Here is a 21,699-nt window from a genome sequence, read left to right as displayed (position 1 = left end):
CGGGTGTGGAGCCGTGCTGAGCCTCGGAGTTTTCCCGTTTTTGTTTGGTTGTGGTTGTTATTTTTAATGTACCCCCTTATGTTTGGGATTGTTTCCTGTGTGTTTGCATAAAACGGAGCTGTGACTCGGGGCCGAGTTGACTGAAATTGGGTCAGAAGGACCTGTCTGCGTTATTAACGATGATGTTATTCACAGGTAGGTGTTTGGAGGGTTGAATATTAAGTGTTTATAAAATATCTAGTCCAGGGAATGGTAAAAAAAAAAACAAAAAAAAACCACACACACAACACTATGTTAGCATATTTCATTAAATCTGGGTTTTAAGATACTTCCTGATTTTAAAGATACGTATTTAAAAGCTCGTCATGAATAGGTACAAGATCACTCAGAGGTACCGCAGGGCTGTGTTTGGTTATAACTAGTGAGAAACTAGGTAGCAGCCGGAGTAAGGTTTAAACAAACTGGGGTTTTAAGTGCAGATTTTGTCACCAGAAACACTTCCATGGCATGGATGGAGCTTTTGTCTAAATTTAGTCCGCCGCAGCTGTGGGAGAAAACGGTCCGTGCCGGCCATAATTGGGGTGGAGAGAAACAGGCTTCGGACAAGGCTCGCTAACGTGACAGCATGCATCCCCGGCGCCAGCACCTTTCTAAGCTTTTTACAGTGTGGGTGTGGTCCTGGGCACCAAACACGAGTCTCAATGTCTCGGACTGTAAAAGTGAAGATAACACCCAGTCTTGGGATGAGCAAATGATATTTGTAAATACGTTAAGTTACAGGCATTATTAATACCACAGGCAGATGCAAGGCTGAAGCAGGTGGGAGAACCAACAAAAGTTCAGAACTCCAGGAAGCAATGAAAGTATAGTTTAGTTTGTTTCGGTTTTTGGGAGTTAGTTAATTCTGTTCGTGAGAGCCAATAGGTAAGGGTCTACATCTCAAGGTAATATCAGGTCTTTGACAGTTATTTCATTGTTTCCGATCATGCAAAAGTAAGAAAATGAAGAAAGTGACTGAAAAAATTTTTTTTTTCCTGTTTAAGAGTAAGCAGGAATATCATGCCTGGAAGAAACATTTCCTCAATTCAGTCAAAGATCGGGCTCTTCAACTTCTAACAACCTGCTTGCTGTCCTGCCCTATAGGAGAGTTCATTTCCGAAAAAGGGATGAACTTAAATACTCATACGAATTGTTCATCAAATAATGCCTGTTCTCCAGGAATGTTTCCTTCAGTCCTCTCCTCTCCCTGCACCTCCTTGAGTTCTTCCATGACCTTGCTTCATCAGCCCAGCTTGCATATACGGCCCGATTATGTTCCTTAAAGTGAGCTGATGCACGTAAGCACTGGTGGAATCTGAAGTAGTTAGTATTGGAAGGAGCTGGAGCTTGTGTACATGGACCCTCTCTGCAACGTCCAGTGAGTATAATTATTTCAAAGTAAAAATTAAAACTGTTGAAACAGAAATCAGGCCAATCGTTGCCTGCAGCCAAAGGAGTGGAGGTTGGGGATTGGCCAAAGAGAACTTTTTGAGGTGATGAGAATATATTATGTCTTGATTGTGTCATTGTTTACTGTACCTATGTCATGACTTACAGAACTATACTACACCTAAAAAGGTAAAATATTTTCTGTGTAAATTAAACCTCAATGAACCTGGCAGAAAAGGGGAAAACAAGTTCCTTACCCCAGCCTCCTGAGGGTGAGATTTAACTTATCATCTCAGGCCCAACAACCTTTCCCCTCCTCTGGAAAAGACTTCCTTTCTCTGCCAGTGTACCTGGGTTTTCTTGTACCAGATTGATTCCTGCCGCTGGGCCTTCGCGTAGTCTCTTGCAAGAAATACAGCCCAAATTCCAATTTCCTGGACTCTGTTCCACCTTCCTTGCCTCTCGGCAACTTCCTCCTGTGTTCACTTATGCTGTGCTGTCATTTTCATTAATTTTCATCTCTTAACTAAATTCTTCCAGGACAGGCAGCCATATGTTTTGTTTCTACCTCTGGGATAAAGTGGTGCCGAATGGATGAATGAATGAGTGCTTTAAAGCTGGAAGAAAACTTTAGAAAAAGTTCTCAAAATGTGGGCCAGGGTCTTCCAGACCCTTTTAGAAGGTCAGTGAGGTGCTTGGGTTTTCTTATATCCTTCAAACAGCACACCTCAGTATGCTGCATGTAGACGCTGAGAATCCAGCTGTCTTTAATTAAGCCAAACATTAAAGGTATTTGCACAATGTGTCACACTTTTATATATATATATATTTTAAAGTTACGTTTCTTAAAAATACTTATTTTACTAAGAAATAGTTTTAAGAGATTAAAAAATCAATAGGTAAACTACACATTTTTAAAAGTTCTTTGGCATCTTCAATCATTTTAAGCGTGTAAAGGTGTTCATAGGCCAAGACATTTGAGAATATCTGCTTTAGAGACTGTTATAGGCCCCCTCATTGTTCAAATGAGAAATGATGCTGCTGCTGAATTTAAGTGATGCTGTGGTCCATGTGGCAGGCCCTGTTCCAAGCACTTTAGGTGCAGGCGCTGTTACTTCTGATGGGTTAAAGGCACGTACTAAGAATACTTACTAATTATTCACCTTACTAACTATAGATAGGTTTTCTTTTTAAATATATTTTTATTTTTTTATATATATTTTGTATTGATTTCAGAGAGGAAGGGAGAAATAACCTCAATGATGAGAGAGAATCACTGATGGGCTTACTCTACGCCCTCTACTGGGGATCAAGCCTGTAACCTGGGCATGTGCCCTGTCCAGGAATCGAACCATGATTCATAGGTAGATGCTCCACCACTGAGACATGCTGGCCAGGCAAGAGGTTTTCTTATGACCCTGGGAAACTGGAGGATGAAACAAGGCTGGAAAAAGATAAAATGCCATGTCCTAGCCCCATGGTTGGCAAACTGCGGCTCACGAGCCACATGGCTGCTCTTTGACCCCTTAAGTGTGGCTTTTCCACAAAATATCACGGCCTGGGCGAGTCTGTTTTGAAGAAGTGGCATTAGAAGAAGTTTAAGTTAAAAAAAAATTGGCTCTCAAAAGAAATTTTAATTGTACTGTTGATATTTGGCTCTGTTGACTAATGAGTTTACCAACCACTGCCCTAGCCAATTTTGCTCAGTGGATAGAGCCTGTGGACTGAAGGGTTGCGGGTTCAATTCCGGGCAAGAGCATGTGCCTCGATTTCAAACTCAATCCTTGATATTGGTTGGGGCATGAGCAGGAGGCAACCAGTCAGATGTGTCTCTTGCATGTTTGTCTCTTCCCCCTCCCTTCCATTCTCTAAAAAACAGCGGAGCCCAGCTAACATGGCTCAGTGGTTGTATATGGACCAATGAACCAGGAACTCCCAGTTTGATTCCTAGTCAGCGCACATGCCCGGGTTGTGGGCTTGATTCTCAGAGGGGGCATGCAGGAAGCAGTCAATCAATGATTCTCATCATTAATGTTTCTATCTCTCCCTCTCTGAAATCAATAATAAAATAAAATATCAATGGAAAAAATATCCTAGGGTGAGGATTAACTACAACAACAAAAAGATAAGATGCCTCGGAGGGTCAGTTACTCAGAAGAGAAATTTATTTGGAGAACAAACCAAGCACAGGACACGCTTTGATTTGGTTGCTGTGCCCAGACCCTGCCCCTCTTTGGGAGTTTGCCTCAGGAATACTGACCATTCTCTGGTCCCAGGGATGGGCTGAGCTATTCGTAACATCATAGAAGATTAGCCACCTCGTTATCAGACTTTGAGTTCCTGAAGGCAGGACTGCAGACCTTCCCCAGCCCTCCCCTCCCCTCTCCTCTCCCTGTTTCCCTTGCAACCTGCAGCTGCATGCAGTTACCTTCTCACTCACTCACATAACCAGCCAACTGGCAAGGGGGATCAGCAGAATTTTCAGGATGATTGACTGCTCTTCCATACTGCCAACAGTACTGGCATAAGTGCTCATACATGATTCAATCCTGTCTCCGCTTAATTTGGTTCAAGTAGTGATAGGTGGCCTCAGACCAGTTTAGTGTCCAGTATTATATTCTAGAGTCCCAGTGCATGAAATTCGTGCATGGGGGGTGGGGGTGGTCTCAGCCTGGCCTGCATCCTCTCTAATCAGGGACCCCTTGGGGGCTGACTACAGTTTAGGCCTGATCTCAGTTCTCACAATCTGGGACCACTGGCTCCTAACTGCTTGCCTGCCTGCCTGGTCATCTCTCACTGCCCCCCACCCCACCCCTCGCCAGTCTAGTCCCTCCCAACTGCCCACCCCCGCCCCAGCAGGCCTGGTCACCCCACACAGCCTGTCCGGCCGTCTGTTCGGTCTCAGTGGTCACTTAGGCTTTTATAGATACAGGTTTTACTTGTAAGACAAGCGAGGCACGGAGGAGGCAACCTAGACACTAGGAGAGCCAGGATTTGACTGCTTTTCCAGTTTTCTTCCTTCGTCACTAAATCTATTTTTTTACTTTTGGGTCCCAATCTCTTGATATTTCTGCTTGACCTTATTTTTTTTTCTCTTTCTTTTTTTAAAATATATTTTATTGATTTTTCACAGAGAGGAAGAGAGAGAGAGAGCTAGAAACATCGATGAGAGAGAATCATCGATCAGCTGCCTCTTGCACACCCCCTACTGGGGATGTGCCCGCAACCAAGGTACATGCCCTTGACCGGAATCGAACCCAGGACCTTTCAGTCCACAGGCCGACGCTCTATCCACTGAGCCAAACCGGTTTCAGCTCTTTCTTTCTTTCCTTCTTTTCTTTTCTTTTTCTTTTTCTTTTTTTTTTTTTTTTTTTCTCTTTTAACTCTATTCTCTGCCTGACCCAGTAGGTACCCTATGATTAACTCAAACTGGTTTTTTTTTTTAAGTCAACAATTTTTATTATCCCTCACATATTTCATAAAAAGGGAATGTGGCAAACAGTTCGGGGTGGAATGAAAAGAAAATGCAGGTTTGAACACGCTCTATTTCCAGCTGGGAGCAGCTCTCCCCAACATGCACATTGCCCACGCTCCTGCAGACAGGCTCCGGGCGCAGCCCGCACAGCCCATGGGAGGTCATTTGCAGGCTTTGCATTGCAGGAGCCAGCACAGGTGCAGGATCCAGCAGTGAGACAGGAGCAGTTGGAGTCCATTTTGAGCAGAGGTGAGGCAAGAGATCCAAAGCAGAGGCAGTGCAATGTGTGGTATCAAGCTATTCTCATTCATAACACTCCATGCTTTAGAGCCCTTATTCTCAAGGTTTGCCTACTCTGCCAACTCCCAATCCTGAATCAATTGCATGATTTCATTTCCCACCTATGTCTTCTTGGGTTGCAAAACAGTGTAAAAAAAACAACAAATAGGGAAGAGAGGGAGGGGGACAGTACGGGGTGAAGAGGGTCATGGGGCGGGGGGGGGGGGGGGAGACATCTGTAATACTTTCAAAAAGATTAAAAAAAAAAAGATGGAATGTACAGATGATGGGGAGGGTGGTTATAAAATCTAGTTAAGTCAACAGTCCTGATCTTGGATCAGCAGCCTCTACCATTCTTCTCAGATTATTATAAACCTTTACTACTTTGCTTCAACTGCTTACTCATCCGCATCCCCAGTAGATAACCGCCTTCTAATGCACAGAGGTAGTAAAATTCCAAAAGCAAGAACTCCCCCTTCCCACTATGAGCCTCCAAAAGAGCCTGTACGTGTGGATCTTGCTGCCTCTGCCCCCAGTCCCAAGAGAACTGATGTCCTTTCTCTAGTGAAGTTCCACCTCTGCTTATGATCTCACTTTGTGACCATGCTCCTCAGCCGCCCCCTTAACATCTGTACTTGCAACCACTCAGCCTCCACTGGTTCATTTCCCTTGGCTGAAACACTCCTTCAGCCCTACACTCTGGTACTGCCCTATTGTTTCTCTTTAGAGTCAAGCTTCTGGAAAGAATCGTCATTCCTCTTAGCTCTATAACCCGAGTCATCTGATTACTTGGCTTTTGGTGCTGTGGGCCACTCATTTTCTATGATACCCCATTCACCTTCCCTCCCGTGTTTGTGCTCTTCCTGTGTCCCCTGTTGGGTTGAGAGGGGGTCACTGTGAGCCAGTCACCCAAGATGGAACCCAGCACTCATTTTAGACTTATCTCCCACTCAACCAGTCACTGGTGGATTTTACCCATAAAACATTGGTCAGGTTCTTGCCTTTCCATTTCCCTGTCCACCAAACCATTCTAGGGAGAGGGGCACTTGGGAAGGCCTCAGAGTCCTTGAACACTTTCAGACTTACTGGGTCAGACTTTCTGAAGGGTGGGGCCCAAGGATCACCATCAATTATACTTCCTTTCGTTGTCCTTTGAACTGCTTTCCAATTAGCCTTTTTGACTAAATTTTTTATTTTTATTTTTTAAATTTATTGATTTTTTACAGAAAGGAAGGGAGAAGGACAGAGAGCTAGAAACATCAATGAGAGAGAAACATTGATCAACTGCCTCCTGCATACCCACTACTGGGGATGTGCCCACAACCAAAGGTACATGCCCTCGACGCACACAGAACCCAGGACCACCCAGTCCACAGGCCAATGCTCCATCCACTGAGCCAAACTGGTCAGGACTTGACTAAATTTCTTAAACCACAAATGTGATAAACGCACATTAGAGAAAATTTGAAAAATACAGAAAAGGATGAAGATATTAGAAATCACTCATAACCTTACCACCCAGAGATAAATATTATAATTTTGTTTTCTTGCTAGAGTTGTTCAGAATCATAAATCAGATCATATTCCACTGCTTAGAGTCCTTCAGTGGTTCACTTTCACTGCTGCCCCCCTCTTACAGACTTAACTCAAATTCCTGCCATAGTCTGAAGTCCCGTGGGTCCGCCTCTACTCCCGCGTGTCTCTTGCTGCCCGCCGTGTGGCCGGTCTTAGGTGGCTGCCCTGGCTGCAGGGTGGTCTCCTTTTCTTTCCTGCCTCGGGGCCTCTGGAATGTTTATACCTGATTTGTCATGATAATTTAAAATCATCTTGAAGAAGCCATTACTGAGCACTCTACCTAACATTATGGTGCTCTTCCCATTGGATGGATGGATGGATGAATTGATTTTAGACACAGGGAAAGAGGGAGATGATTGATTTGTTGCTCCACTTATTTATACATTCATTTTTAATTCTTATATGTACCCTGATTAGGGATCTGAACCCTCAGCCTTGGTGTACAGGGATGATGCTCTAACCAACTGAGCTCTCCAGCCAGGGCCTGAGTTACTTCTTTTCTTTCTTTCTTTCTTTTTTTTTTTTTTTTTTCCGCATCCCAGGATATGTTTTCATTGATTTTTTTTTTTAGAGAGAGAGAAAAAAAAATTCAATGGAGAAATAAAAATTGGTTGCCTCCTGTATGGCCAGGCCCCTCAAGGACTGAACCCACAACCTTTTGATGTATGGGATGTCACTCCAACTAACTTGCCCCCCCTACACACAAACTATATAATATATTGGGTCGGCAACTAAGTAATTGCTGGTTTCACACATATATGGCTTCAGTTGAATTTTTAGGTTTGCAGACGTAGTACAAATGTAAAACACATTTTGTTATTTGATAGTTGGCTATTCAGCTGTTAATCAGTAAAAAAAGTTTTTTGATCTGTTTTGTAGTTTTCGTTTGGCGTTCGTTGAAAAATGGAAAATCAAAAGGAACATTTTCGTCATATTTTGCTTTTTTACTTCCTCAAAGGGAAAAACGCATCGCAAGCTCATAAAAAGTTATGTGCTGTTTATGGTGACGAAGCCTTAAAATAACGGCAGTGTCAAAATTGGTTTGCCAAATTTCGTTCTGGTGATTTTTCACTCAAAGATGAAAAACGCTCTGGTCGTCCAGTTGAAGTTGATGACGCCCTAATCAAAGCAATAATCAATTCGGACTGTCACAGTACAACACGTGAGATTGCAGAGAAGCTTCATGTATCACATACATGCATTGAAAATCACTTAAAACAACTTGGCTATGTTCAAAAACTCGATACATGGGTTCCTCGCGAACTGAAAGAATCAGAGTTAATGCAACGCATTAGCAGCTGCGATTTGCTAAAGAAACGTAATGAAAATGGTCCATTTTTAAAACGACTGATAACTGGCGATGAAAAATGGGTTGTTTACAACAATATCAAGCGGAAAAGATCGTGGAGCAGGCCAGGTGAACCAACTCAAACAACATCAAAAGCTGATATTCATCAAAAGAAGGTTTTGTTATCAGTTTGGTGGGATTACAAAGGAATTGTCTACTTTGAACTCTTACCACCCAACTGAACGATCAATTCTGATGTCTACATTGAACAACTAACGAAATTAAACAATGCAGTTGAAGAAAAGCGGCCCGAATTGACAAATCGAAAAGGAGCTGTATTACATCATGACAATGCAAGGCCACACACATTTTTGGTCACTCGGCAAAAATTAATGGAGCTTGGTTGGGATGTTTTGCCACATCCACCATATAGTCCTGACTTTGCACCATCTGATTACTTTTTGTTTCGATCTTTACAAAACTCCTTGAATGGTAAAAATTTCAATAATGATGATGATGTCAAATCGTACCTGATTCAGTTTTTTGCTAATAAAAACCAGAAGTTTTTTGAACGTGGGATTATGATGCTGCCTGAAAGATGGCAAGAGGTCATTGATCAAAATGGGCAATACATTACAGAATAAAGTTATTTAGTTCCATGAAAAAATTGTCTTTGATTTTCTTTAAAAAATCCGCAATTACTTAGCTGCCGACCCAATATATATTGATAGTATATTTATATTTTATAGTGTAATATATTTTATTGATTTTTTTACAGAGAGGAAGAGAGAGGGATAAAGAGTTAGAAACAATCAATGAGAGAGAATCATTGATCAGCTGCCTCTTGCATACCCCCTACTGGGGATGTGCCCGCAACCAAAGTACATGCCCTTGACCAGAATCAAACCTGGGATCTTTCAGTCTGCAGGCTAATGCTCTATCCACTGAGCCAAACCAGTTTCGGCCACACTATATTTTTTTAGTTCTGTTTTTTCTTCATTTATTCACGTAAATAATTACAACCATTTCAAAACAGGATTTCAAAAGCCATAGACTTGCCCATTCTTTGATATAGCAATCCAGCTTCAACTCATTTAGTCTTTTTAAATTATGATTGATAATACGCAAAGATTTTAGATACAGATGCTTATCACAATGTTCTTTTTAATATTTAAAATTGATGACAATTTAAATAAGTTATGGTTTGTTCAAACCCAAAGGAGCTAGAAATATATTTGTGGTATATTATCAGAAGAAAAAAAAAAGCAAGTTTCAAACTTATACTGATCCTTTTCTAAGTGATATATAGCATGATGCCATTTTTAGTTTTTTAGTAAAGCAAATACATAAAAGACTGGAGGATGGCATACTCTTTTTGAAGGAGCTTAATCTATAGGGGCATTTTGCCAGGCTGGTGTGGCTCAGTGGTTGAGCATTGACCCATGAACCAGGAGGTCACTAGTTGAATTTTTGTGAGGGCATGTGCCTAAGTTGCTAGCTCAATCCCAGGCCCTGGTTGAGGCGCCTGCAGAGGCAACCAATTGATGTATCTCTTTGACCTTGATGTTTCTCTTGTCTCTCCCCATCCCTTCCTCTCTCTCTTTAAAAGTCTATGGAAAAAAATATTTTCAGGTGAGGTTAAAAACAAGCAAACAAAGAACAAAAAATCAACAGTAGGCCCCTGCCTTTGAGAACCATTTCCTGGCTCTTCCCTTGTCATGTGCTGGGGCCACTTCCAGTAGAATCACTTTTGTGGGGGGCTAGGGAGAGGGGCGCCTGCGAAGGCTTCGGAGTCCTTGAACACTTTCAGACTTACTGGGTCAGACTTTTTGAAGGGTGGGGCCCACGGATCTGTATTTGAAAGACCACCCACGGGGATCCTGATGGTGCAATCAAGTTGGAAAACCACCCCAGTAAATGTCCCAATTCATTTTACAATTCTCCATTGTTGCAATTAAACTATTTCCTTTGCCCACCATGCTGCTCTTGGGAAGGAGAGTCTTCTCATTTACATACTTCCAGCGCAGCCCTCCCTGTGTTAGGTCTGGTCAAATAATTGAATCGATACCCCTCTCTTGGGAACTGGCTTTTCAGGCCATTTCACAGTGGACATTCCCTTTGCTGAGACCCACAACTCACTTGCTCGGACCACACTCCATTCTCTCCCCTCCGGCTCTGCACAGAGAATTCCCCGCCCAGAAAGAAAAAGTCATTTAAAAGCCGCCGACTCCCATCACTGGGGGCTGGACCATCTAGGCCACATGTCAAACACAAGGCCCTTGGGCCAAATCCGTCCCGCCAGGCCTTGCAATGTGGCCCGCACCTCGCTGTCATCACTGCACTCCGCTGCGTTTCCATCACAATGACAGTTTATGACTGTTCAGTAAACCATTCGGCCCACGATTTAGGCTGGATTTTAGATTTTGGCCCCTTCTCTGATTGAGTTCGACACCCCTAATCTAGGCTCAGCCACCAGTGTGTAGATGGTTGAATAATTTCATAATCCCTCACCATTCTGGCCTCCCTCCTTCGGCGATCTAACACCTTGCCCTTGGCTATCACAGTGGACTATGGGTGCTCATTTGTGAAATGAGTGATGTGCCCAAAAGAGGAGGGAGCCCAGGTGTTCTGATCCCCAGATCTACTGTTTTTGTTGTCACATGTTTATCTCCATAAGCCGCCTAATTCTTTTAAAAAATATATATATTTTATTGATTTTTACACAGAGAGGAATTGAGAGGGATAGAGAATTAGAAACGTCGATGAGAGAGAATCATCGATCAGCTGCCTCCTGCACACCCCCACTGGGGATGTGCCTGCAACCAAGGTACATGCCCTTGACCGGAATCAAACCCGGAACCTTTCAGTCTGCAGGCCGACGCTCTATCCACTGAGCCAAACCGGTTTCGGCAGCTGCCTAATTCTTTGTGAAAGCATTTCCTGCTCCAACTATGCCTAAACATCACAAGCCAACTTAAAAACCTCACAAATCAGAGCAGCACCAGATCCAAGATGGCGGGCAGCAGGAGGCTGACGAAGGAGCTTGAAGAAATCCGCACATGTGGAGTGAAAAACTTCCGTCACATCCAGGTTGATGAAGCTAACTTATTGACTTGGCAAGGGCTTATTTGTTCCTGACAACCCTCCCTAGGATAAGGGGCCTTCAGAATCGAAATCAGCTTTCCAGCAGAATACCCATTCAAACCACCGATGATCACATTTAAAACAAAGATCTATCACCCCAACATCGATGAAAAGGGGCAGGTATGTCTGCCAGTAATTAGTGCTGAAAACTGGAAGCTAGCAATGAAAACCGACCAAGTAATCCAGTCTCTCATAGCACTGGTGGATGACCCCCAGCCTGAGCACCCGCTTCGGGCTGACCTAGCTGAAGAATAAGGACCATAAGAAATTCTGTAAGAATACGGAAGAGTTTACAAAGAAATATGGGAAAAGCGACCTGTGGACTAGAATCTGCCACGATTGATTCCAGCAAATGTAAGCAGAGACCCCGAGCAGTGCATTCAGACACCCCGCAAAGCAGGACTCTGCGGAAATGGACACGGGCGTTTGCTTGTGGCAGTTACCAACTTTCTACAGTTTTCTTAATCAAAAGTGGTCTTAGGTAACCTGTAAAGAAAAGATTAAAAATTTAAGATGTTCTAAAAAAAAAATAAAATTAAAAAGAAATAAAAACCTCACAAATCTCTCTTCCTCGGTGCTGTCTGTGGGCCTGGCAGCTCACTGGGCACCAAGGCTGCCCTCAGCTTGTCAAAAGAGAACCAAGAAGTTCATCAACACCAGCCAAACACAAATGTCAACATATCCAGAGGCATTGACAATAGTGTGTGCAGAAGGTTCAAGGCCAGGTCTTTTATATATATATATATAATTTTTTTTTATTTTAATTTTTTTACAGAGAGGAAGGGAGAGGGACAGAGAGCCAGAAACATTGATGAGAGAGAAACATCAATCATGCCTCCTACACCTACCCCCCACTCCCCTTACTGGGGATGTGCCTGAAACCAAGGCACATGCCCCTGACCAGAATTGAACCTGGGACCCTTCAGTTCGCAGGCTGACGCTCTATCCATTGAGTCAAACTGGTTTCGCCCAAGGCCAGGTCTTAATGCCCAATATGAGTTATGGGAGCAGCACAGAAACAAAGCACGTGCTGCCCAGTGGCTTTCGGAAGTTCCTGGTCCACAGGGTCAAGGAGCTTGAAGTGCTGCTGATGTGCAACACATGTCACTGTGCTGAGATCGCTCACACGTCTCCTCAGAGAACCGCAAAGCCATGTGGGAAGGGCAGCCAGCAGGCCATCAGGTCACCAACCCCAGTGCCAGACTGCGCAGTGAAGGAGATGAATAGACTTGTGTACACATTGTATTTGTGTTAATAAAACCGTAAAATTCTGCCAAAAAAGTAAACCAACAAAAAACGGCCCAAGCTCACGTGGCTCAGTGGTTGGGAGTTCATTTGTGATCCAGGAGGTCATGGTTCCATTCCCGGTCAGGACACCTGCCTGGGTTGCGGGCTCAATGCCCCGTGTGGGGTTTGCAGGAGGCAGCCAATTAATGATTCTCTCTCATCATTGATGTTTCTATCTCTTTCCCTTCTTCTCTGAAATCAATAAAAATATATATTAAAAATAAAAAGAAACCCCCAAACCGCACAAATCCACATAGATTCTGGGAAGAATGGGGTTTTTGGAGGATTGACTGCTCTAAGGAAAGTCAGAAAATGAGGCCTTCTGATAGTGAAGTGAATAGAATCACCACAAGACGGGGGAGCAAGCAAGCCCCGTCTCCCCCAAACCCAGCCAGGAGTTAAAACATCCTCTGGAAAAGAGCCCTGGGATGATACAAGATGGTTGCTCGCAGGTAACGAGTCATGTAACAAGGCTTGCGTGTGGTTTGCCTGGAGAAATTACAGTGTATCTCTATCCAAGGATAAAGATGCTCTGATGGTATTGGCTCATGCTACTAATTTAGAGAGAGCTAGTCCAAAAGACTGCCAGTATATCTTGGGAGAAATAGGTATCTCTCACAAGAACAACTCCTTTTTTAACTACAGTCTTTATTTGAGCATCTCCCATAGGTCAAGGGCTGTACCAGCTGCCAGAGATGTGACAGTAGGCACAGCAGGTACAGTACCTGCCCTAAGGAGTCACATGTTCTCACTCACCCGTGTAGCGTGGCATGCTTTGTGGATCCACCTGGCAGATTTTGCCAGTGAGGCCTCCTGTTCTCATTCTAAGAACTTTCGAGTCTTGCCCTAACCGGTTTGGCTCAGTGGATAGAGCGTCAGCCTGCAGACTAAAAGGTCCCAGGTTCCATTCTGACCGAGGGCATATCCCCAGGAGGAGGTGTGCAGGAGACAGCTGATCGATGTTTCTCTCTCATCTATGTTTCTGATTATCTCTTTCCCTTCCTCTCTGTAAAAAATCAATAAAACATAAAAAAAAACCCACACCTTTTTAGTCTTGAATCACTTATGACTTGGGTGAGTGTAAAACAGTTGTTAAACAAAATTCAACTGAATACATTTATTTTTTTTAAGTGCAGGTTGGATCTCCCATACTTTATTATTTTAAAATTTGTTTTATTGATTTTTTTTTTATTTTATAGAGAGGCAGGGAGAGGAATAGAGAGTTAGAAACATCAATGAGAGAAACATCCATCAGCCACCTCCTGCACACCCTACTGTGGATGTGCCCGCAACCAAGGTACATGCCCTTGACCGGAATTGAACCTGGGACCTTTCAGTCCGCAGATCTATGCTCTATCCACTGAGCCAAACTGCTTAGGGCCAACTGAATATATTTTAAAGATCTTGTTGGCTTTATTCAACAATTCACGAATCAGTATCCAAACTAGCAGATAGAAAGGAGCTCTGAGGAGCTGTGGAAAATGAAATACTTTAATAGGGAGAAGGGAACGGGAACAAGGAAGTTATACTAGACAAAAAAAGTGACTGGTTCTTGCAAAGTCACTTTTTCCTTCAGAGGATTGCAGGAGTCGATCAGGCAGAACACCTACCTAGAGCTGATTCGGTGGTTCTTGATCGATCGGTTTAAGATTCCATCTCTGGGAGAGCCCAAACGAATTAAGTTTCAATTTGTTGGTGAGGGGCTTAGCATAAGAGACTCCATTTTGGGCCTGCTGTTTGTTTTTAACAGTTAAATTCTTCAGGGTTTGATTTTTTATGGACAGATGGATAGAAAGCTTCCCATACGGGGAAGTCCTTTGACCACAGTGACCTGCCTTCATTGCTCAGTTACAGCACTGCCTCAGTCCTACTTCTGGCCCCTTAAGATTGTGTGTGTCCTTTCCTGCCCACAGGGAGGTTGTTGAGAAGATTCTTGGAGCATTGAAACCCTGGGTGTCTCTGATTCTGGAGCTTGAGGCTGCAGAAATCACAGGGCCTCAGAAGGCTTTGTTTCAGGAAACAAGGGACCCTGAAGCTTAAGCTTCAACGGTTTCATAGTAAATCCACCCCCTTTCCCCCCCCATTCGTTCAATGCTAGAGGGTAAAATATGGGTGTATCTAATCCAAAAGATCAGAGGACTCTGGATGTTTAGAGGGAAGGAGAGGGATGAGAGCAACTTTAATGTTTTATTTCCTTGATCATCATCTTTTTTTTTTTTTTTTTTAAAGCAAAGATTGTGTTTAAATATATTTTTATTGATTTTTTACAGAGAGGAAGGGAGAGAGATAGAGAGCTAGAAACGTCGATGAGAGAGAAACATCGACCAGTTGCCTCTTGCACACCCCATACTGGGGATGTGCCCGCAACCAAGGTACATGCCCTTGACCGGAATCGAACTTGGGACCTTTCAGTCCGCAGACCGACGCTCTACCACTGAGCCAAACCAGTTTCGGCTCCTTGATCTTCTTAATAAATCATACTTCCTTTTCTTCATCGCCCCGCATACAACAATAGGTTTAAATGCTAGACTCTGAGCTACTCAAGGACAAAAATCTTATCTCATTCATCTCTGAATCCCCTGTACTTCACACATAGTATAAGCAATATATTCCTTGAATGAATGGATGGATGAGTGAATGATCTCAGGCACTGAGACTGACAACCCCTCTCTCTTCCTTCCTGCTTTCCGAGGTAGCATTAGAATAGCAAAAGGACATGAGCTCCAGAATCAGACTGGAGTCTGAATCCCAACTTTGCCATACACCATCAGTATGACCCTAAGCAAGTTACTGACTATCTGGACCTTATTTCTTCTTTTTGGTATTAGAACATTTATTGCCTTTTGGCTGGAACAGCCATCTTCCAGTATTTCACCAAAATGACAACACAAAGGAAAAGAGGAGAGGCCCCTGCTATATGTTTTCTAGGCCTTTTAGAAAACATGGAGCCCTATCTCTATCCCTCTCCCTTCCTCTCTGTAAAAAATCAATAAAAATATATATTAAAAAAAAGAGAGAGAGCGAGAAAGAAAACATGGAGTTGTTCCTTTGGCCACATGCATGCGAATCTACCAGGAAGGTGACATTGTGGGCATCAAGGAAATGGGCACTGCTCAAAAAGGAATGCCCCACACATGTTACTATGGCAGAACTGAAGAGTCTGAGCCACGCAGCATGCGGTGGGCATTGCTGTGGACAAGCAAGGTAAGGGCAAGATTCTTGCCAAGAGAGTTAATGTACGTCTTGAGCATATTAAGCTCTCTAAGAGCCGAGACAGCTTCCTGGAACATGTGAAGGAAAATGATCAGAAAAAGGAGGAAGCCAAGAGAAAGGTACCTGTGTTCAGCTGAAGTGCCAGCCTGCTCCACCCAGAGAAGCACGCTTTGTGAGAACCAATGGGAAGGAGCCTGAGCTGCTGGAACACATTCCCTATGAGTTCATGGCATGGTAAGTGTGTGGATGAAAGGGGCCACATGCTAACCTGACCAGCTCAGGGAAGGCCTGCATGGCGGTCTTGCAGACTCAGAGACCTAAAGTAACCACAAAGGATTGTCTGAAATTACACTTTAACTAAAAGCAGTGATGGTGGGTGGTCACATCCTAGGCCGATATCTTCACTGCCAAGGTCAACCTTTACCTTAACTGAGCCTGTCTGTCTTTTTGCATCTCTAATAGCATACCCTTGAAATGTCAGGGTAACTTATAACTTCCCTTTTTCTCTGGACCTCTCAGGGTACAACCAAATGCTCCTGGGTGCCCAGAATAGAGGCCATAAATTCCTTCATTGTTATTGTCATCATGTTAGTTGTTGACTGTTAATTATCCTGTACCCACCTAAGTAAAAGAAGTATGTGCCTATCAATTTACTTGTCAGCCAATCTCAGAGATTTCCCCTGCTGTGCTTTCTTCTGACTTCTTAATCTATCATCAATGGATTTCAAAATAGTGTATAAAAATATCCTATTTTCCCATGTATTATATGCTATTTTTTTCTAAAAATCAGTAGACTGAAAATCAAGGGGCGTCTTATACCTGGAAGCCAGGCAAGGAGGGAGCTGCCCATACCTTGTCAAACAGGCTTCTTCCAATCACGAGCCTTATTGTTACCGAGGTCAGCTGATGCCATAATTGGAGGTGCAGGTGGAGAGTGTGCAGAAACAACAGGGACTGGAGCATTCTGAGCCCATAAAGGTGTAAAAAAAAAAAAAAAAAAAAAAAAAAGAAGGTAAATACCAGTAAACGATTGTCTAACTGCAAAAATTCAGCTGAATGTAATCAGCTATGCAAAAGAGCATAGATATAGAGCTGCAGAGAGACAATTTGGACCTCTTCCCACTGAGTATATGATCAGACAGTAGAGAAAACAGGAGAAACAACTCCTTAAGATGCCAAAAAAGAAGAAGGCCATAAGAGAAAAACCAGCAAAACATTTAAAATATTGATTTTTAAATTTTGGATTGGAAAAGTGTGGGCGTCTTATACATGGAAAAATACGGTAGGTGAAAAACCACCATTTTCCAGAGCATTATCCCAATACATTGAGATTCTGCTTCCATGATTGTAGACAGTTTGGCTCAAATAAACTCATGAAAATTCTGTACAGGTTCGAATGTTTTTATGTTAATACTGTCTTTCCCTCTCTCTTCCAGTCTTTCTAAAATCAATGGGAAAATATACTTGGGTGAGGATTGTGAGAAATGCTCACCTGCCCAAGGTCAAATAACGGACTCGGAGACAGAAGGCTGGCAAAAAACGAGAGTGTTAATACGTTCTCTCTCGAGAGCGGGTGTCCATTCGGTTGTGCAGGCACACCTGGGGCAGCGAACACAGCCCGTTTATTCAGTTCCTTCTCTGGTTCCTCATTGGCTGAATACGATGGCATCACTGGTTTCCTCATAAGTCGCCTAGATCTTGCTGTCTCTCATTGGGCCATTTAAAAAAATTGGACTGACTACCTGGTTTGGCTCAGTGGATAGAGCATCGGCCCGTGGACTGAAGGGTCCTGGGTTTGATTCCGGTCAAAGGCACATACCCAGGTTGTGGGCTCAATCTCCAGTGGGACCTGTGCAAGAGGCAGCCAATCAATGATTCTCTCTCATCATTGATGTTTCTACCTCTCTCTCCCTTTTCTTTTCTCTTTGAAATCAATAAGATAATATATAAAAATATTTTTAAAAAATAAAAACAAATTGGGCTGAGGCCTTTTTTTAGTTGTCTCTGCCTCCCACTGTCTAGCTGAGGCAGGCGCCTGGAGGGGGGGGGGGTTTTCCCACCCTGATGCTGGCCCACGCCCACAGCTCCTTTTACATCCTCTTCCCTCCTCCTCATATCCTGTTTGCCCTGAGGAAATTCAGCAAGGATTCCATCAAAAGCGGGCCTTGCTGAAGATGGGTCACAGAGGCCCATTTCCTTCAAAAAAATGGGCCAAAAAAAAAAGAAAAAGAAGAAAAGAAACACTGGCTCACAGCTGGGCCACTGCTACTTTCTCTAACAAGTTCTAGAGCCGGTTCTTCCTGGGACACGCGTGTGGGAGCCGCCTGAGCCCGGTGGTGCAGTTGAGGGAGGAGGGAAGACCCAGCTTCTGTCTGAACCGGCCGGCGCGGTGCTTTCATCAGACCCTCCCCCGGGGGCATGGAACCACGTTTGACCACACTCCTAGTGGCCCCGGGGAGCTCTCCCAGGGCTGTGTCCTGTCCCCATTCTGACCACACTTTCTCACCCTGTGCATCTCATCCCAGGGATGTCTGGTCCTGTCTTGCCCCCTGGTACTTCGTTTCCGCCCAGCCCCTCAAGACTGACATTTTGTAAACAGTCTGCTAGGCTCGCCCTTAGCTTTTCCCTGGGACTCTGTGGACCCCAAGAAGATCTCTTTAATATGAACCCGGAGAAGGAATTTATCTGCTGAGATGGACTCCCTATGACCAGCCAAGAGCCCAAATTTTATAAATAAAAAAAGTCTAGTGGCTCAGAGGATAGAGAGTCGGCCTGCGGACTGAAGGGTCCCAGGTTCGATTCCGGTCAAGGGCATGTACCTTGGTTGCGGGAACATGCCCTGTAGGGGGTGTGCAGGCGGCAGCTGGTCAATGTTTCTCTCTCATCGATGTTTCTAGCTCTCTATCCCTCTCCCTTCCTCTCTGTAAATAAATAAATAAATTAAATAAATAAATAAATACATAAATAAATAAATAAAACATATTTAAAAAATAAATATAAAGAGTCTAGTGGCCATTTGCTGATGGAGGCTCCTCACACACGCTATGTGCCGGGAAGAACGTCAGCCTGAACTCAGGATACCTGGCTCCCTTACACCTTCTCTGAGTCAACAATGGCAGGGAAACCTTGGCTTCATCCTTCCACCCACTGAGACCTGCCCCGTCCAATCCGACCTGCACACATTGTATCCTTGTGCACCTACGTTAGCTAATCGGGACTGCGCAATTTGCGTTTTCACTTACGTAAATGGGACCGAAGTGGGTGGGAACTTGCAGCGTAAAAGGCAGCCTGCCCTTCATCTCAGTGGGACCCGATTTAGGTTGCTGCCCGAATCTCTGTCTCCTGGGTGGCAGCTCCTTTTGCTCAAATAAAAGCTTTTTATTCTTGATTACAGTCTAGAATTAATCCTGGTTTACAATGCTGTCCCGTTGTCTCCATCCGCGTCCTGTTTTGCAGCCCACCAGCCCAGCTTCATTCCAAGGAGCACGTTGGGAACAGACTCCGCTCTGACAGCCGTGCTCTACCCCCGAGCTGCGTTTTGCTTCCCACGCCTTTGCTTTATGCGCTGGCTACTGGAGCCTACAGCCCAGGGACCCCCACGGAGCCTACATCGTGTTTCCGAAGCCATTGCTTGCCCTGCCCATGATCCCCGCAGCCCCGGGCTTGGCCTTTTGTTGGGGTCCTGCTGTTCTGTCTTGCTCTCTATCTTGCCCTTCCCATGGACTGGATCTTTGAACACCACTCCAAACATTTCAGCCTGCTCTTGTTCTCCCGGGCACTGCCTTGTCGGAACCCCTGGGGCAGCCAGGCCTGGGAATCTACACCGGCATCACCCCTGCACGTCCTGTCCAGATCTGAGCCCCGTCTTTCCGTGAGGAGCCCGGGAGCTCTTGGTGGAGACCTGGATTTGGGATCAGATGCTGCAGCACCAGCCCGTTCACGGGGTGCTGAGGGTTGTTCCCTTAGGAGCCCACCTCCCACTCTGACTGCTTTTCCAATCTCAGGCTGCAGCCTGGCTCCAGATTCTGAGCTTCACCTTGTTCCTTTGTTGCTGGGCACTGTCTCAGGCTACCCTCTGCCAGGGTTCTGCGTTTCCTTTGGACTCTTTGGGACACAGTGCCCTGGGCTCTCTCTGCACCACTGCTGCCCACCATCCCCATGTGAAGGCCACCTCTTCAGGACTCTAATGGGGAGACCCCAGGGGCCATTGACCAGGAGTATAAACAGTGGCCCCTCCCACCCAATAGAGCTGTTCACTCTGGTAAAGTACAGAGTGCAGTGTCTGGCCTAGAGTCAGCCTAGGGGAGTGTGTTACTTACTGTTTCTGTTGTTGCTATTGCCTTATGATTAAAGTAGGCAAGGTGTGGTCCACAAAGAGGAAGGCACACACAGCAGTTAAAAATAATAAGCCAGCCCTGCCCGGTGCTGCCCAGTGGTTAGAGCGTCAGTCGGTGGACGGAAGGGTTGTGGGTTTGATTCACGGTCAAGGGCAGGTACCTAGGCTGCGGATTCACTCCCCGCCCCCAATTGGAACATGTGCAGGAGACAGCCAGTCAATGTTTCTCTCCTCTTTCTCTCTCTCTCTGTCTCTCTCCCTCTCTGTCTCTGTCTCTCTTTCTCTCTCTCCCTCTTCCTCCCTCCCTTCCAATCCGCTATCTCTGCAAAGCAATGGAAAAAATAGTCTCGGGTGAGCATTAACAAAAAATGAAAAAATAATAATAACATTTGAGAGGTGGCTGTCCATTCCCTCACCCCTGACACATTGCCTCAAACCGTGCCCCACGTACCTGGCACACGGGACTCACCTTGACCTTTCCTGTGCCGGGACTCCCTCTGGGTCTATTCCTGTGGCTTCCCTCTCAGCTGGTGACCCAGCGGCCCTTCCATCCAGTCCGGTGTGGAGTTATTTCATCTACTCCTCGCCCCGAGGAACCCTCCGCCAGAACGAAGACAGCGCTGTTAACTGTCCTTCCCTAAATCCCAATGGCAGCGTGGCACTTGGACAGCGCCCAGGACCCGCTGTCCTTTCATTATAATTAGACTGTGGGCAAGAGGCGTCTCTGAGTCCAGGACCTGGACTCCAGTGGACATGGGCTTTGAAACTGGAAGATGCAGGGTTGTCAGAAGCTGCGGAGGTGCTGCTGACGGGCCCCAGGAGCAGAGGACCTCTGCCATCAGGGCCCCGCGGTCACCGAGGAAAGTCAGCCAGGAGGGCAGCTGGCGGTAATCAGGAAGGAGGAGGAGCCGGCCAGCATGCTCAGTGGTGGAACATTGCCATATGAATCAGAAGGAGAGGGTTCGATTACCGATTGGGGCACATGCCTGGGTTTTGGGCTCAATCCCCATTGTGAGGTGTGTAGGAGGCAGCCGATCAATGAGTCTCCCTCATCATTGATGTTTCTCTCTGTAACTCTCTCCGCGCCCCCCTCCATCCCCCCTTTCCTCTCTGAGCAAAAGTAAAGAAGAAAACATGTATTCCTCAGGGCTTGGTTCTGTGCCTGGTACATAAGAATAATGTGTGAATGAAAGAGTGAATGGGTAAGTTCATTCAAGGAATTAAGAAAGAAAGAAAAAAGCAGAATATCAAGCACTTCTTTTTTTTTTTTTCAAGCACTTCTTTTCATCTCCTCCCCTCCCCTCTCCCCTCTCCCCTCCTCCCTCCTCCCTCCTCCCTCCTCCTTCCTCCCTCCTCCCTCCTCCCTCCTCTCTCCTCTTTCTCTCTCTCTCTCCTCTATCTCTGCTCCTAAGAAGGCTATGCCCCATCCTGGAAGAGGTATGAAATCCTGTCCCCATCAGGGTGGCAGTGCACTGAACAGGCAGGGCACCATGTGCAGGAAGGAAGCCGGACTGGCTCTGAGGCGTGGGGTGGGGCCAGCAGGCCTAGGGAAGACCTCTGGCTGAAGCAGGCCTGTTGGTAGCAGTGCCCGCAGAGGACTTGGTTTCAAAAAGGAACTAGCTGGATTTGCTGGAACAGGGCTTAGGTGAGATGCCAAATGAATGTTCTCTCTTA

The 21,699-nt window shown here is 45.1% G+C and overlaps 2 long non-coding RNA genes and 2 pseudogenes across 4 annotated transcripts; all 4 read left to right on the top strand.

The window, feature by feature from the left end:
* Positions 1-85: 85 nt before the first annotated feature.
* On the top strand, positions 86-7,686 carry LOC123652233. 3 transcript variants are annotated; one of them, XR_006741464.1, is made up of 3 exons: positions 86-195; positions 1,044-1,417; positions 7,637-7,686. It is a non-coding gene; the product is annotated as an uncharacterized LOC123652233 (long non-coding RNA). The 3 variants fall into 3 exon arrangements; XR_006741462.1 differs by having other exon boundaries at positions 1,044-2,110; XR_006741463.1 differs by lacking the exon at positions 7,637-7,686 and adding an exon at positions 1,969-2,711.
* Positions 7,687-10,907: 3,221 nt separating this feature from the next.
* LOC118717789 lies at positions 10,908-11,719 on the top strand (annotated as a pseudogene).
* Positions 11,720-11,754: 35 nt separating this feature from the next.
* LOC123652234 lies at positions 11,755-12,287 on the top strand. Its single transcript, XR_006741465.1, has 2 exons — positions 11,755-11,914; positions 12,169-12,287. It is a non-coding gene; the product is annotated as an uncharacterized LOC123652234 (long non-coding RNA).
* Positions 12,288-12,914: 627 nt separating this feature from the next.
* LOC118717788 lies at positions 12,915-15,930 on the top strand (annotated as a pseudogene).
* The last annotated feature ends 5,769 nt before the right edge of the window (positions 15,931-21,699 follow it).

Source organism: Pipistrellus kuhlii, unplaced genomic scaffold, assembly GCF_014108245.1.
Source record: "Pipistrellus kuhlii isolate mPipKuh1 unplaced genomic scaffold, mPipKuh1.p scaffold_m20_p_13, whole genome shotgun sequence".
In the NCBI taxonomy this organism is placed as follows: domain Eukaryota; kingdom Metazoa; phylum Chordata; class Mammalia; order Chiroptera; family Vespertilionidae; genus Pipistrellus; species Pipistrellus kuhlii.
The sequence above is the reverse complement of the archived record's forward strand: the minus strand, read 5'-3'. Positions and strand labels throughout refer to the sequence as shown.